Here is a 15,492-nt window from a genome sequence, read left to right on the forward strand (position 1 = left end):
GGAGCAACAATTACTATGAACCAACCTTCAAGTAGGTATATTATGCCAAGAACTATAATATACATATTAATTATGCCATATAATATTTGGTCATAAGAGATACCTGGGAAGGTACAATTCAAGACAGTATTTAGTGAAATATAATCATGGTGACAGCACCAGTCCCTCTAAGTGTTAAAATTTAGAGCTCTGTTTTTGCTTCCAAGGTTCAGGCAAACCACTGCTTTATGCTGTATCACTATGTAATTATCTTTACTAGTAATTGTCAGACACATCCCATGCTACTTGATTTCCCACTCTATACCAACTCATGATAACAAAATAAATACCAGCTACCAAAACTAGACCAAAGTGTCACAAGAAAAGAGAACTACAGACAATATCTCATGAACTTGGATGTAAAAATCCTTAATGAAAGGCTAGCCGTCCAAAAGTAATTTTTTTAAAGGAGTAATATGTCCTGACTCAAGTGGAGTTTTTTCTGGGAATGTAAGTTCACTCAGTGTAATTTATCATATTAATAGAATAATATTATCAGACACAGAGCATTTGACAAAATTCAACACACATTCATTAACATTCAGCAAACTAGGAATAGAAGGGAACTTCTTCAACCTAATACAGGCATCTGTGAAAAACCTACAACTAAGATCAAACTTAATGGTGAAAGGTTCAATATTTTCTAAGATCAGAAATAAGACACAGACGTCCATGGATGTCCCCTTTTCACCACTTTTTTTCAGAAGTAATTTTATTTTTTAATATTTAATTTATCTATTTTTATTTTTGGCTGCCATCGGGTCTTTGTTGAGGCACGTGGGGTCGTCATTGTGGCATGCGGGATCTTTCATTTTGCCGAGGGGGCTCTTCGTTGCAGTGTATGGGCTTCTCTCTAGTTATGGCACGCCGTCTCCAGAGCCTGCAGGCTCAGTAGTTGTGGCGTGGGCTTAGTTGCCCCGCGGCATGTGGGATCTTAGTTTCCCAACCAGGGATTGAACCCGTGTCCCCTGCACTGGAAGGCGGATTCTTTACCACTGGACCATCAGGGAAGTTCCCACTTTCACCCCTTCTATTCAACATTATGCTGCAGGTCCTAGCCAGAGTAGTAATTAAGGCATACAGTTTGGGGGCTTCCCTGGTGGCGCAGTGGTTGAGAGTCTGCCTGCCGATGCAGGGGACACGGCTTCGTGCTCCGGTCCGGGAGGATCCCACATGCCGCGGAGCGGCTGGGCCTGTGAGCCATGGCCACTGAGCCTGCGCGTCTGGAGCCTGTGCTCCGCAATGGGAGAGGCCACAACAGTGAGAGGCCCGCGTACCGCAAAAAAAAAAAAAAAAAAAAAAGACATACAGTTTGAAAAGGAAGAAGTGAAACTGTCTTTATTTGCAAAAATCACAGTCATATATGTGGAAAACCCAAAGGAATCAGCAAAAACCTAGTAGTACTAAAAGTAAACTTAGCAAAGTTGCAGGATATAGGATCAGTATACAAAAGCTAATGTATTTCTGTATACTAAGAAATAAACAATTAGAAAATTAAATTTTAAAAACGTTATTTACAATAGCATAAAAATGTCTAGGAATAAATTTAATGAAAGATGGATATGCAAAACCTCCACACCAAAACACAAAATATCACAACAGGAAATTCAAGAAGACCTACATAAATGGAGGCATCAATATTGCAAATTAATCTATCGATTCAAAGCAATCTCAATCAAAGTCCTAGCAGACTTTTATGAAGAAATTTGATGAGTTGATTTTTAAATTTATTGAAAAGGCAAAAGAACTAAAATAGCCAAAACAATCTTGATTGCTTCTTATCTGATTTCAGTACTTATTATAAAGTTACTGTAATGAACACAGTATGGTACTGACATAAGAAGAGACATATAGATCAAGGTTTGAAAGGGTTTGTTGGTTGGTTTTCATGGAGATCCTGCACATGTTTTATGTTTATTCCTAGATATTTTATCTTTTTGTTGTTGTTGTTAGTGATATCTTTTCATCTACTATGTCTTCATACTAATTTTTGTTTATAACTATGATGACTGCTTGATTTTTGTTTATTTTTGTATCTAGTCACTTTACTAAATTTATAGTTTGTAATACTTATTACTTTGATTATTTTAGGTTTTCCACAGCATAACCATCACTGTGAACAATGAAAATGTGTCACCCCCTTCCAATTTTTATGTTTTTCTGTTTCTTTTTGTTTTCTAAATACATTGGCTACATTAGCACTCCTTGTTATTAAAGTACAAGAGTACCAAGTTGCAGGTTTTCTTTTTTGTCTATTAAGCTGATTTTTTAATACTTAGAGAGCATTCTGAAATTTTAAATTGAAATGATGCCTTTTAAGAAAAGCTTCTAATTTTAATTGGAAAGTAATCATTTTGTAGATCTATGATTAGTGACTTGTTGATACATTTTTTTCTTTACTGTAAAAGTAACTGGAAAATTTAGAAATTATGTAAGAACAAAGAAAGAAGAAAATGAATCCTGTCATTTGCAAGTGGTCATTGGAAATATAATGGTGTGTTGCATTCTAGGGATTTGTTTCCCAAGTGGGATATCTTGAACAGAGAAGGTGTATTTTAATATGTAGTGAATGATATTTTTAAAAGCTAGCTATAATTTTGGCAAATTGGTTCTCTTCCTATAAGATTTTGAACCTTGGAGTAAATATTAAATTGGATTTCTGTCAAGAAAAGTAAGACTCTTTTGGCTAGGAGGATTGTTTGTATTTTCATTAGTAGGAAAGAGCTTATGTTCCAATATCTATTTCTGCCTCACTTCAAGCAAACACATATTAAGAGAGTAATCCAAGAATGCCACACTGTAGTATATCAAAACATGACTATTGTCATAGAATTTCCTGAGTTTTTTTTCAGGTGGAGGGAAGGGTGAGATGAGCCCAGAAGAGAGGTAACAGATTATTGCCATAGTCAAGGTGTGATTTAACTTTGACTTAATGATTTAACTTTGGACAGTGGTATTGGGGCTGTAACTTTGGACAGTGGTATTGGGGCTCATGAAATATTTAGAAAATAGTAAGCAGTGGAATTGGTATTTAAAGTGGAGCATTGGGGTCAAAAAGGCTTTTTAGATTTCTATTTTAAGAACCTTGGATAAGAAAAATTTGGTCTTGAAATTGTGTTAGACCTTTTTGGATTGGTCCCTAACAAAAATTAGATTTAGTAGTTTTAGGAAGATTTCTCACTAATCTCTTTCACTCTTATTGTAAAATGTGGCTTTACAGTACGTACCTTGTAGTGTTGTTTGAAGGACTTAATAAGTTAATATTAAGAATATTGACTTGGGCTTCCCTGGTGGCGCAGTGGTTGAGAGTCCGCCTGCCGATGCAGGGGACACAGGTTCGTGCCCCGGTCCGGGAAGATCCCACATGCCGCGGAGCGGCTGGGCCCGTGAGCCATGGCCACTGAGCCTGCACGTCCGGAGCCTGTGCTCCGCAATGGGAGAGGCCACAACAGCGAGAGGCCGCGTATCGCAAAAAAAAAAAACAAACAAAAAACAATATTGACTTATTAAGAATATTGCACTGGGCACATATTAAGTGCCCAGTAAATGTTAGCTATTTTTCTTCTGATTTGCACAGCATTACTTGTATGGACTTGCTTTTTCTTTTATTCTCTCCCGCCTTTTTAGACTGTATAGTTTCTTTATATATAATTTTGAAAAATTTGAAGTCGTTCATTATATTGACAATTAATGGGGTATTATATTTATTCTGGTAACATAGAAGTAAAGGAGGAAAGCTCTGGAGCTGCACATGTCCATTGAGTTGACTCCTTGACATGAAAGCAATATTTAAATCTGTAAAAATACAGCATTCTTGTAAAATAGTAAAGGAATGGTTAACTTTGTTAAGTATATCTTAATAAAACCTCTTTTTAACTGGAAAACTATGGGAAAAAAAACAGCTACCTGAATGTCCACCACCTAGAATTAACAAAACATTGGTTTTGGTGGCGGTGGTTCTTCTTGTTATTGTTTTACTTCAGATTTCTTCTTAATCAAGGAGACAAATCAACAGGTTAAAAAAAATTGAGGCCCCCTCTGGTATAGTTGGGTGAGACTAACTGAGACAGACCCAAACAAACCCCAGAATTCTAATGCCTTACCACTATTTCTCACTCATATAACACTGCCATGTCACTGTTCCTGGGTAATGGCTGGCGATGTAAAGACCCAGACTCCTTTCATTTTATGGCTCCCGCATCTGCAGCACATGTTCCAAGGTCACAGTGCTCATGTGGATCAAGCTGATGGAAAAGGAAAGAGAAACTGTGGAAGGCATTCCCACTGATTAAGTTCCTTGGTCTTTGTGCGACCAGCCTCATTTCTGCCCATATTCCTTCCATTGGTGAGAAAATGTCACATGACCCCATGTAAAGGTGCTGGGAATATAATCCTTGACCTGCCAGCAACAGCATGAAGAGGGTTCAGAAATCTATGGTTAATAGCCAGTTTTCTCTGGTATATTTAGTTTGTTTAACTCCCCCATACCATTTACCTTTCTCTCCAGGGGTAACTATCATCTTGAATATATAACATATAATATGTACTTTTTAATATTTTTACTCTATGTCTGCGTAGCCATAAAGAATATATGATATTGCTTTTTGTGTGTGTTTTTAATTTAAACATGTTATTTTATTTTAAAATGTTTTATTTTATATCATCTTGTAACATTTTAACTCAACACTGTATTTTTGATATCTATCCAAGAATCTACACTGAGATCTAGTTCATTCACTTTATCTGCTGTATAGATTCTACTCTATAGATATACCTCAATGATTGTTTATACTTCTCCCTATTGATGAAACTTCAGGTGGTTTCTAGTTTTTAATATTTTAAATATTATGAGCATTAGCATTCTTATCTACATCTCCAGAGACAAATGCATTTGTTTCCTTATATTATCTGAAAGCTTAATCATTGGATTGAAGACTGTATATACATTTTCTGTTTTATTAAAATACTGCCAAATTGCTTTCTAACATTATTCCATTCAAAGCTTATGGTGGTTCCCATTTTCCCTCATATTCATCAAACTTTGGGGTTTTTTTTTTAAGACTTTATTTTATTTTGGCAGTCTAATAGATGATATATTTTTATTTGCTTTTTCCTCATCACTATAAATTGACGTTGAACATCTTTTTTATATATTGGCCAATCAGGTTTCCTCTCCTATGGGTTGACTGTTCATATTCTTCGTCCATTTTTCTATTTGACTGTTTTTTTCCTACTGATTTATATATTTTTATATATTCTAGATATTCTTTCTTATATATGTTACAAATTACCTCTTTTCAAAATGTCCTTTTTGTACCTTTGTACCTTTTTCACAGTGACTTTTGTCATGCAAGCGTTTTAAATTTTGGTATAGTCAACTCTGCCCATCTTTTCCTTCAGGAATGGCTCTTGCAGTCTTAAAACACAGCCTACAAATTCTTTGCACATTCTTCCCATCAAGGAAGGTCTATATCCCCCCCTTGAATCTGGGCTATATGATTCCTTGAACAATAGACTAGCAGAGGTGACATTGTGCCCGTTTTGGGGCCCAGGCTTTAAGAAACTTATAACTTGCAATTCCTGTCTCGTGGGATGTTTTTGAAATACAACCACCATCCTGTGAGGAAGCCCAAGCCCCGTACAAAGTTACATGTGGACAACAACCAGCAGTCGGTTGTAACTTGCCATGTCTGTGAGTGAGCCGTCCTGGAACTGTCCCAGCCCAGTCACCCCAGCAGATATGGTGTGGAGCAGAGGTGTGCTGTCCCTGCTGAGTCCTGCCGAAATTTCAGATTCTTGAGCAGAAGAAATGATTGTGGTTATTCAAAGCCACTGTTTTAGGATAATTTGTTATCCAGCTGTAATAGTTGTATTCTGTGTGTCTCATCTGGAAAAGCCTTTCTACCCTGAGGTCAAAAAGATATTTCCACTGTTTCTGTACAATGTATTCAAAGCTTGATTTTTCACACTTAGTTTCTGTAATGTATCGGTAACTTATTGTTTTTATTGTGATAGTATACATATAACATAAAATTTATCATTTTAATCATTTAAAAGTATACAATTGGATGACATTTAGTATGTTCACAGTGTTACGCAACCATCATCACTGTTTATTTCCAGAACATTTTCATCACCCTAAAAGGAAACTCTGTATCTATTATACAGCTTATCTTTGTGTATGGTTTGATATGGAGATATACGTAATTTTTTTTTCCAGATGTAAACCAACTTTCCCAATACATTTTATTGAATGGCCCTTCCTGTTTCTTACAAGATTAAAATGTTTTCTCTATTATATACTAAGTTCCCTATGTATACTTAGGTTTGTTTCAGGACACTTTATTCTTCTCAGTTCTCTTGCTGAGGGATTTAGGAAAGTAAATTTATATTTATAAACACACTGCCTTTTGGGTAGGCTTCTTTCCAACATCCCTTTAGTAGTTCTCTCTGTACAGTTATGTATATATATTTTTCTTTAATACGATAACAGATCTCTGAATGGCTTTCCATGTGAGCAGGATGCTAGGACTTTCCAAAATTACATACTGGCTTTGTCAAAACTTACTATAGGTTTTGTATAAAGTCATATGTTCCTATGCCAATCAATCTAACTATATTATTAATAAACACCCCTTGTTGATAGTAATAGTTGATTTGAAATTTTGTATTTGACAAGATTGTAGCTTTAAATAGGATTAATCTTAAGTATACATATCTTACTTCTGTTCCACACTGGCTTAAGCAAGTGTGGTCATGCTCTATTCTTGGGTTCCTTCTGTAGATAATGGTAACCTCCAAAGAAATTTGAAGCAGGTAAGGACTAGCTACTTCCTTTAACATCATTATCAAGTTATAATGAAAGCAAATCTCAGACCCAATTCTGCTGCACATAAAGACACACATACAGAGATTTGTTAACTAAGTATTAACAAGCAGGCACAGACAGGACAGTACTTGGAACAGGAGGAAATCCCAGTTCTCAGTCCTCAGAGGGGCTCTGCCCAACACCTTGCAGTAAAGGGGTCACTTAAAGGGGAATTCTGTCTCCTTTATACCAGCAACAGGCAAACAGAATCCTCCACGTTTCAGGCTGATAGAGGAGTGTTTGATTTAAAAGGAGGGCATCGTCCATCAAGGAAAGCATCCATGCCCAGTTGGTTCCTAGGCTTTTTTTGTGAAAGGATGGAACAAGTTGTTAAAATACTCTTTAGCCAGCCCATATTTCTTGAATGCTTTTTATTTCACAAATGGGAGCCCATTTTTAATATTCATCATGCTAGTTATGGGCCACTATATTCACCAATGAAACCTTTTCTGACATTCAATATGGTGATTAGCAAAAGGTCAGTTGTCCACTGAAATACAGATATTAGAGGCACTTATAGGAGCCACCTTTAGAATATGGATTTTTATTATGACTACAATTGACCATCCCCTGAAATGTATGTAAGTGTATTTTAAATATTTCAAAGTAAATTGCAGACATCATGATCAAGTATGGTGTACAGTATTTTTATTAAAATAAAAATGTTTTCTAAACAAGAAATATAAATATCAGTTCTGCTTATAAACTCTATCTAGACTTTTAATCCATATTAAATATATTCAAAGAGGGCCATTTTAATGAAATAGAAACACTCTTACAAATGTTAGTTCCCATCAAATTATTGTCAGTCTCAAATTCAGTTGTACCCTGGGATGATTCTCAGATTATTTTGAAGCTTTATAACAGTGTTAATGTTAGAAAAATCAGTTGTTGTTTGTAACTCTTAAATTTTTGGACACAAATCTTTAAGATTCTTTGTTGCTTAATTTATTAAAATGAAAGTAGAAATCAGTACTGTTTATGTAATAGTGAGGATTTGCCTCTGTGCATAGAATGCTGAAGAATCTAAAGTTTTAAATATCAAAAACAATGTAATATCTCATAAAGAAAACAATTTGGAAACAGGATGCGTTACTGGTAGAAATTAGTTGTATTCATCCTTTCCTTGTTCTCTCGTAGCTATTGTCGCACAGCACACTCTACAGCAGTATGACAGGCAGGCAGCTGCCTACACAGCCATTGCCAGTACTAGAGATTTTTCTAGGCCTTTAGCACTCTTCTTTCATCTGTAAGGACAGGCAAGGCAGCTGTCTTTATGTATTGGTGTAGCGTTGGTTGGCATGGTTTGCTAAGGCAGCTGCTAGCCTGACTTCACAGCTGGGGAAATAGCACTTGGAATTAACAACAAAATTTAACAGAAGTATGAAAAAGACAATTGGCGGGGGCTGGGTGGGGGGGGGGGTCTTTTAATCTTAGATCTTGGCCAATTCAAATGGAGTAAGGCTATTGATTCCTCCTAAAAATATAGATAATTAATGGAAGGATATTGAAGTAGTTTTCATTGAGTTTCCTGCTAGCCTTTTATTCCCCCCCCACCGAATCTCCCCTTCCTGAGTTATTTAGGACAGGGACATACAACTGTTTGTTTTATTCAAAAGTAGGCCACATATTCAAAATTCCTTTTATCTGTAGACAGCACATGAGATTTTATCTTATATTAGCCATAGTTATTAATAACTTGTTAGAAAATTTTAAAATATTTATTAATTTTTTTAGTATTTTTACAGCACTCTCGAGACCAGTCTAATTAACTTTAGGTGATAGAAGTGTACAAATAGTGGCCTAGTGTTGCCAAGAGATGCGTTTTGATGAAGTCAGTGAACACGCTGGTATTCTTGAGAACTCTTGGATAAATTCACATGGACCCGTAACAACTCTGACTTCCAGGCTTCTGGTACTGGTCCTTTCAGCTTTGTTCACAGAAATTTCATGAAAGAAACTAGTGTCACAGAACCAGATGGATACAAGTATTGCCTGGAATTGGTTATTTAGCCAGAAATTTGGGGATAATTCCGGGATTTTGAGACTCATCTTCAAAATCCCAGAGATGTCATGCCTTCACTTTGGGCAGAGTCAGTTCTTGAACCTGAGCCATCCTGAGATAGCTGCAAAGCATAGTTCATGCTGGTGACAATTTGTGGCTCTCTTGAAATTGTGACTTTATTTTTACCCATCTTCCAAATGTGTTGCTTCCTGAAGTGCAGCCTGGCCTGGCCAGGGAGAGTCAGTGCAGTCTCTGTCACCATCTCTCTACCCGCTTTCCTACAGGATTAAAATACAGTCCCTGAACATCCTCAAGCAAATCAGAAATGTTCTCATTTTTACCCGAAATTTTAAGTTCACTATTCTCAGACATCTTGTCCCCTCAGTAAGAAACTGTGTGCACTAGGGGGTCTAAGTTGAGTCTCAGACCTCCAGGAGCTTTAGCTGATGTAGCTTATTTACTAACTTCTTCAACATATTTCCTTGCCATCTGACCACATTAAACTAAGTTAAATAAACATACTACGCTTTTCCTTCTTCCATAGCAATGGTCAAAATAATTAACATGAGCGTGAATATGAAAAACACTTTTCTTCTTAATCCCTTTCTCCCTACTGTACAATACTCAAGTTACAAATTCTTAGGATGGATGGTGCAATGGAAGATATACAAATCTATCTTCGCTTTAGATCTGAATAAATTGTTGACAGTTTTCTCTTTCTTTTGCAAGTAACAATGAACTTAACTTTTCAACATTTAAAACCGAACTTTCCAAATTCATTTCCAGCTCATTAGTTCATGCTAGCTAGTTTGACTTAAAGAAAAATTTGAGCCTAAAATCTTGGAAGAGCTGTATTTCAAGCTCCTGTTGATTTAGGAGGGCTAAGAGCAGGAGGTTTGACTGGGTGACTTCTCAGAGAGCTTCAAGAATGTAAATTTTATACTATATTTAGTTTGTTTTGCTCTGCAGATAGCTTTCTTAATCAATAATGGTTTAGTGTGGAGAACTGAGTGTGGCAAGTCTCTGGCTTTAAGATTGTACAAATGCAACAACAAGGACCACCTGTATAGCACAGGGAACTAAATTCAATATATTGTAATAACCTATAATGGAAAATAATCTGAAAAAGAACGTGTGTATGTGTGTGTGTATATATATATATAAACTGAACATATACATAACTGAATATATATATAACTGAAAATATATATATATATACACATATATATATATAAAACTGAATCACTTTGCTGTACACCTGAAACTAACACAACATTGTAAATCAACTATACTTCAATTAAAAAAAAACGATTGTATAAACTCAATATTTTATATACAGAGAATAATAGAGGATGTGGAGAATAATAGTTACATCTTTGTGCTGTTTGGAGCATCTTTCTTCAGTTGGTGATCTGGAAGAATAGAGGGAGTAATGAAATGGATCAAGATGTTATACTACCACCTCTGGAATTGAGGAGGGGCTGGAATATTTGAGGATTTTCATATATTTCGCCAAATGATTAAATTTATAAAGTAACAGCCAAAGATTATCTCTTACCTCTTCTAAAGACACATATTTTTCTAATGTCCTACTAATCTGATTTAACATTTTAATTTTATATTTAGGCATAGGATTATATCAGTGATTTCTCTATTAGTGGGGGGAAAGGGATTATACATATTTACAAATGATAGCTTCTTTTCGGGTATTTCAATACCTAGGTCCAAATAATAATGAAATATAATCAATGTTATATGCTTCATTGCTTTCTTCATGTGTGAGAAAACTTTCAACAATTCTTTCTACCCCAAGGGTACTATAGATTGCTTGTACTGTCAATACTTTTCTCCATTCCTTTTGTCCAGTACAATACACCTCCTTGTCCCTTTTTTTGAGAGTGGTGGTAGAATTTCACCTACCATTTAAAATGTAGATGATGCATTGTTTGGGAAAGTTGGCTTTGAAAAAAGTAGTTTAAATCTGAATGAATTATCACCTAGGTTGTGTGTGTACCTAGACCAGCAACCTGATACTGTGGGAAAGCTATACACCACCTTTGGAGACTGTGAAAAAAGAAAGATTCTGCTGTATAGTTTCTTTTGCTGTGACATAAAGGCAGGGCTTCTTAATCACTTGCCTGTTGTTCTTTCCAAATTTATAGTATATACCCCATCCTGCAAGACTGCTGTCAAGACCAAAATTTATAAGAGAAACTTTAAAAATCATTTATCTAGAATAAGACTCTTATAATGACAGCTCTTCAGAACAGACCAGAGAACCTGAAAATAATGTGGGATTCTAAAAACAGTGGCCACAAAACCTCTGTAAAAACCTGGTCTCTTCTTAATACGTTTCTGCCCAATATGTAATCCCTTAATGTCACCCCAAATGTAAAGAATCAGAATATCTGGGGATGAGGCCCAGAAATCAGCCTTCAACACATCTGCCAACTACTTCAAGCGCTAACTCAAAATGAATGTTTGTATACTTCCAGCCCTCTTAAAGAGCTTCACCAACCCTCATTAACCTATATTTCTTAATAAGATTTTTTGGTTTCTAAGTCAAGAGGAGATCAGAAGTGGTTTACTTCTAAAACCATGTGGGAAATTGAGACAAGTACCAAGTCATCTTAATGACGACTGAGACCAGGCTGGGCTTTTTGTTTGTTTTTTTGTTTTATTTCTTATTACAACATTGCTTGTACAATAAAATTTAAAATGCAGTTGTAGTCTCAGTGACCTAAAAATGGCAAGGAATTACGTGTATTGTAGGCAACTCTGACTAGCTATACTTTTTGTTTTAAAATCACCATGCAGGCAGAGTATTTAAAAAATAACAATGGGCTGATTGATGACATGGAAGATGCTTGTTTGCATGACTGCATCATGATGAGTCTTTAGGAATCAATATGACTCTCAGCAAGCAATGACTTTGTCAAAGGAGTATTGACCCGCTTTGAAATGTGTAAGAATGTGGTGTGACCACAAAAGATGTTTTTTTCAATGTGAGCAAAATCATTTTGAAGGGAAGGATGAAAATCATTCGTGAAACCAGGTAGCTGAATCCAGTTTTAAGGAACTTGTAGAGAAACTCTGCCCTGATCTTTCAGTAAGTATCTCTGAAACTGTGATTGCCGGTGCCTGTCTATAGAAACAGTACGCAGAAGCAGTAGTCACCACAGACATCCTGCCACCTCTCTCCCCCTTCCCACAGGCAGAGAATCCTCCATTCAGATTTTATGTTAAATGTTTGGTTTCACTTACTTAATATTTGTGAATGTATATAAAGATTAATTTTGTTTCTTTTTCATTTATTTATGTGATCAAATCAATATCACTGAACTTTTAGTTCCGCTTCCCTAGAAATCAGGTTATGACTTGATAGTCTACTGTGCCTTTTTGACAAATTTGCCAAAAAAAAAAAAAATTGTCCAGTTACCTATAAATTCTCCTATGTCAAACAGTTGGTTTGGATCTAACTTGTGTTAACAAATGGACTTTGCCAGTGTCTTGAGGATAGGGGAGACACTGGCAACAAGTAAGTTATCTCTGATCTGGTGGTGTCACTGCTGAAACTTCAACCATAAGGTGTTCCATAATTTCAGCATTCGATCAGTCTACTTCTCTTGACCCTATAACGTGGTAAAAAGAGCACAGCCTAGAGTCAGAGAGATCAGGGTCTGAATCCCAGCTCTACTGTTTACTAGCTCTGTGACTTTGGGAAAGTTTTTTCACTTGGAAAATGATGACAGTAACACCTACCTCTAAAGTTGTTTGTGTGAGAATAAATGAAATAACATGTAAAGTACAAGAAGTACAATGCATGGCAAATAGCAAGACTTAGTTAAATTCCATTTAAAATAAAGTCCAGTGTTCAGCACAGGGCCTTTGTTTCTGTGGCACACCCTCCACCTGCGTCTTGGTGATACGGCGTTCACATTTCACTTGACAGACAAGCATTCCCCTGCAGTATGTTTATTCAGTAATTAAACCAGAAGGAATCTGTATATCCTTTAAAAGTTGTATTATTTGTTGAGAGGTCTTCACATATCTAGTTAACTGTTCTGCCTTTAATTTTATTTATGAACATATTTGGTCATATACTAGTGAACATAAAGAACAGATGGATCAGTTAGCTTCTAGAATAATAACACTTTAAAAATATCACATGAAAACCCTGCTTGTGTACAGTGAGGGGAAATCCAGCTCACAAAGCAGGACACTTTTTATTGCTTTTCCAGTGATGGTTTTTAAATACCATGTAGTAAACTGGTGTCAATTAACAGAGTACAGCTCTGTCTGTCTCATTTATTTAACAGCTGCTTTGCAAACACTTTTTTTTGGTGGCCATTTTAAGCAGGAAATTTTATTTTTTTCAAAAGAAATACATAGGTTACTGTAGCAGAATCACAAACAAGCTATGTAATTTAAAACTGGTTTATAGAATGTATTGCAGAAAAAGAATGATATAACTCAAAGGATAAAGCCCACACTTTGTCTGCTTTCAGAATTCATAGATCTCTTTGCAGCTTCCTGGCTCCTGTGCAAGATGTCAGAGGAGAGTAAACAGATTAAATGGAAAGTAGTAGAGAATTCCTTTCATCCTTTTAGAATAAAACTGGAAAGTGATTTCCTTATTAATCCAGTTTTGTAGTATAAGGTAAGACAGGTAAAAAATGCTCTCTGTATTATCTTTGACTTAAAGAATAGAAAACTTCATTATTTTCCATTTATTCCATTTCTACCAATAAGTACACACACACACACAAAATTACAGTTGTTTCTTGTTTATGTTGTTTCATTGTTTTAATCTACTAAAAGTTAGAGGTACATTTCACATGGACTGGTCTTTCAGGCTATGAAATCATTGTCAGCTCTAACTATCTTCATTAAACTTTTTGAGCTACAACTGGGTGATTGCCAACTACTACTTAAAGTGATAAATCTAAGAGATTTTTCCATTCTCAGTCTTAAATTATTGTAGTGATTCCCTCTTCCTGTTTGTCTCTTGCTACAGCTTTCATGTGAAATTTTACATGATTTTCAATGGAACAGTTTCTGAAAACCTGGGAAAATGTTAATGTATCTTTGAGAAGAAATGAATTACCCTTTATTTATTTAATGATAATAAATTAAGTTTTTCCATCAATTCTAAGAAGAAATAATTCAGGGACTTTTTTCTGGTTTAAAACTAAGGGCATGTTTATTATAAAATAGAGAAATTTAGTATTACACCACCATGAGAAAATACTATTGTTAACATTTTTTATTTTTCCTAAGCAGGCATATATTTTTAAAAGGTGGATTGCCATTATATATCATATTTTATCACCTGCTATTTTCACTTAACTATGTAGTGAAATTTTTTATTATATATTCTCTTAAACTTCATTTTCTTGGTTGTATAGTACTCCTCGAAGAGTTGTATCATAATTTATTTAACAGAGCCTCTATAATTGGATATTTATCTGTTCCTAAGTTGTTTCTATTTTAAATAAAGCTACAGTAAACATCTGGGTGCCCATCTCTTCTCACTTGTTTTGGATAAAATCCAAAAAGTGAAATTGCTGGGCCAACTTGTATAAACACTTATACTGCCAAATTGCTCTCTAGAAAGGTAGTACTAATTTAAAATGCCAGCTATTCCATTCCTTTGCAAACATGTGTAGTCTGTTTTCAAATATTAACCATACTGATAGCAAAAGTATCTAGGTTTAATTTGCATCAATTTGATCACTAATGAAATTGAGCCTTTTTTTTCTTTTGTTTAGGGAGCAGATAGAAACTGTGGGTCTATAATACGTAATTTTCCTCTGGTCAATTCCTAGTCATATTCTTTGTGCATTTGTCTCTTGGTGCACCTTAATTTCTTTTACCTCTTTAAGCCCAAATATTGATTTGAGGTGAAGGTAAACATAATAGAAAAGTCTTTCTTTGGCATGAAACACCAAAATGTAATATTCTTATGGAAGTAATAGCTTTTGTTGTAAACTTTCTACAGGGAACATATAGTTTACAAGTTTTTTATTCTCGTGAGTATATTACCATTTTTTAGTTTTTATTTGGATTTTTCACTCTATATAAGTAAAGTTCTAGAATATTCTCAGAATTGGGTAACTTCTTTTAGTTAACATACCTTTAAGGATCTTCATCTTTAAAGTCAATACTCTTCAGATGATCACAAGTCTAAGCTCATAGGGAATCAGGATTTGAATTTAATATGTTTTCAGGATTTGGATTTAAAGTAATAATAGTAGATGGCAGATGTAGTTGTTTGTCACTTTAAACAAACAAACAAACAAATAAAAGGGAAGAGGACGGGAATGAAAGACCATTTCCTTACCAGCAATCACATAGTTTATTGTCTAGGAAATTAAAAAGAAGAAGAAAACAGAAAGTAAGAGAAAGAAAAAAGAAAAGAGCCAGTTTTGTGTACTGTCGAGCACACAGATGTTCCTCTTGGCAGCCACACAGTACTAGTCAGGATCGGGGTTTGTGCAGACGTAGAATGTGAGGCTTCTTTGTTGGAGACAAAGTGTTGCCTGTGGTGGGAATTGCTGCAGTGATGGGAAAGTATCGT

At 35.3% G+C, this 15,492-nt stretch overlaps 1 protein-coding gene across 3 annotated transcripts in view; it reads left to right on the forward strand.

Annotated features, from left to right (window-relative positions):
- The window catches only part of MRPS28 (mitochondrial ribosomal protein S28), a 103,120-nt gene that overhangs the window by 61,751 nt on the left and 25,877 nt on the right, over window positions 1-15,492 (forward strand). The gene's annotated exons all lie outside the window — the stretch shown is intronic.

This window comes from Aethalodelphis obliquidens, unplaced genomic scaffold (genome assembly GCF_003676395.1).
Source record: "Aethalodelphis obliquidens isolate GAN/ISIS:26980383/991018 unplaced genomic scaffold, ASM367639v1 scaffold68, whole genome shotgun sequence".
Taxonomy (NCBI): domain Eukaryota; kingdom Metazoa; phylum Chordata; class Mammalia; order Artiodactyla; family Delphinidae; genus Aethalodelphis; species Aethalodelphis obliquidens.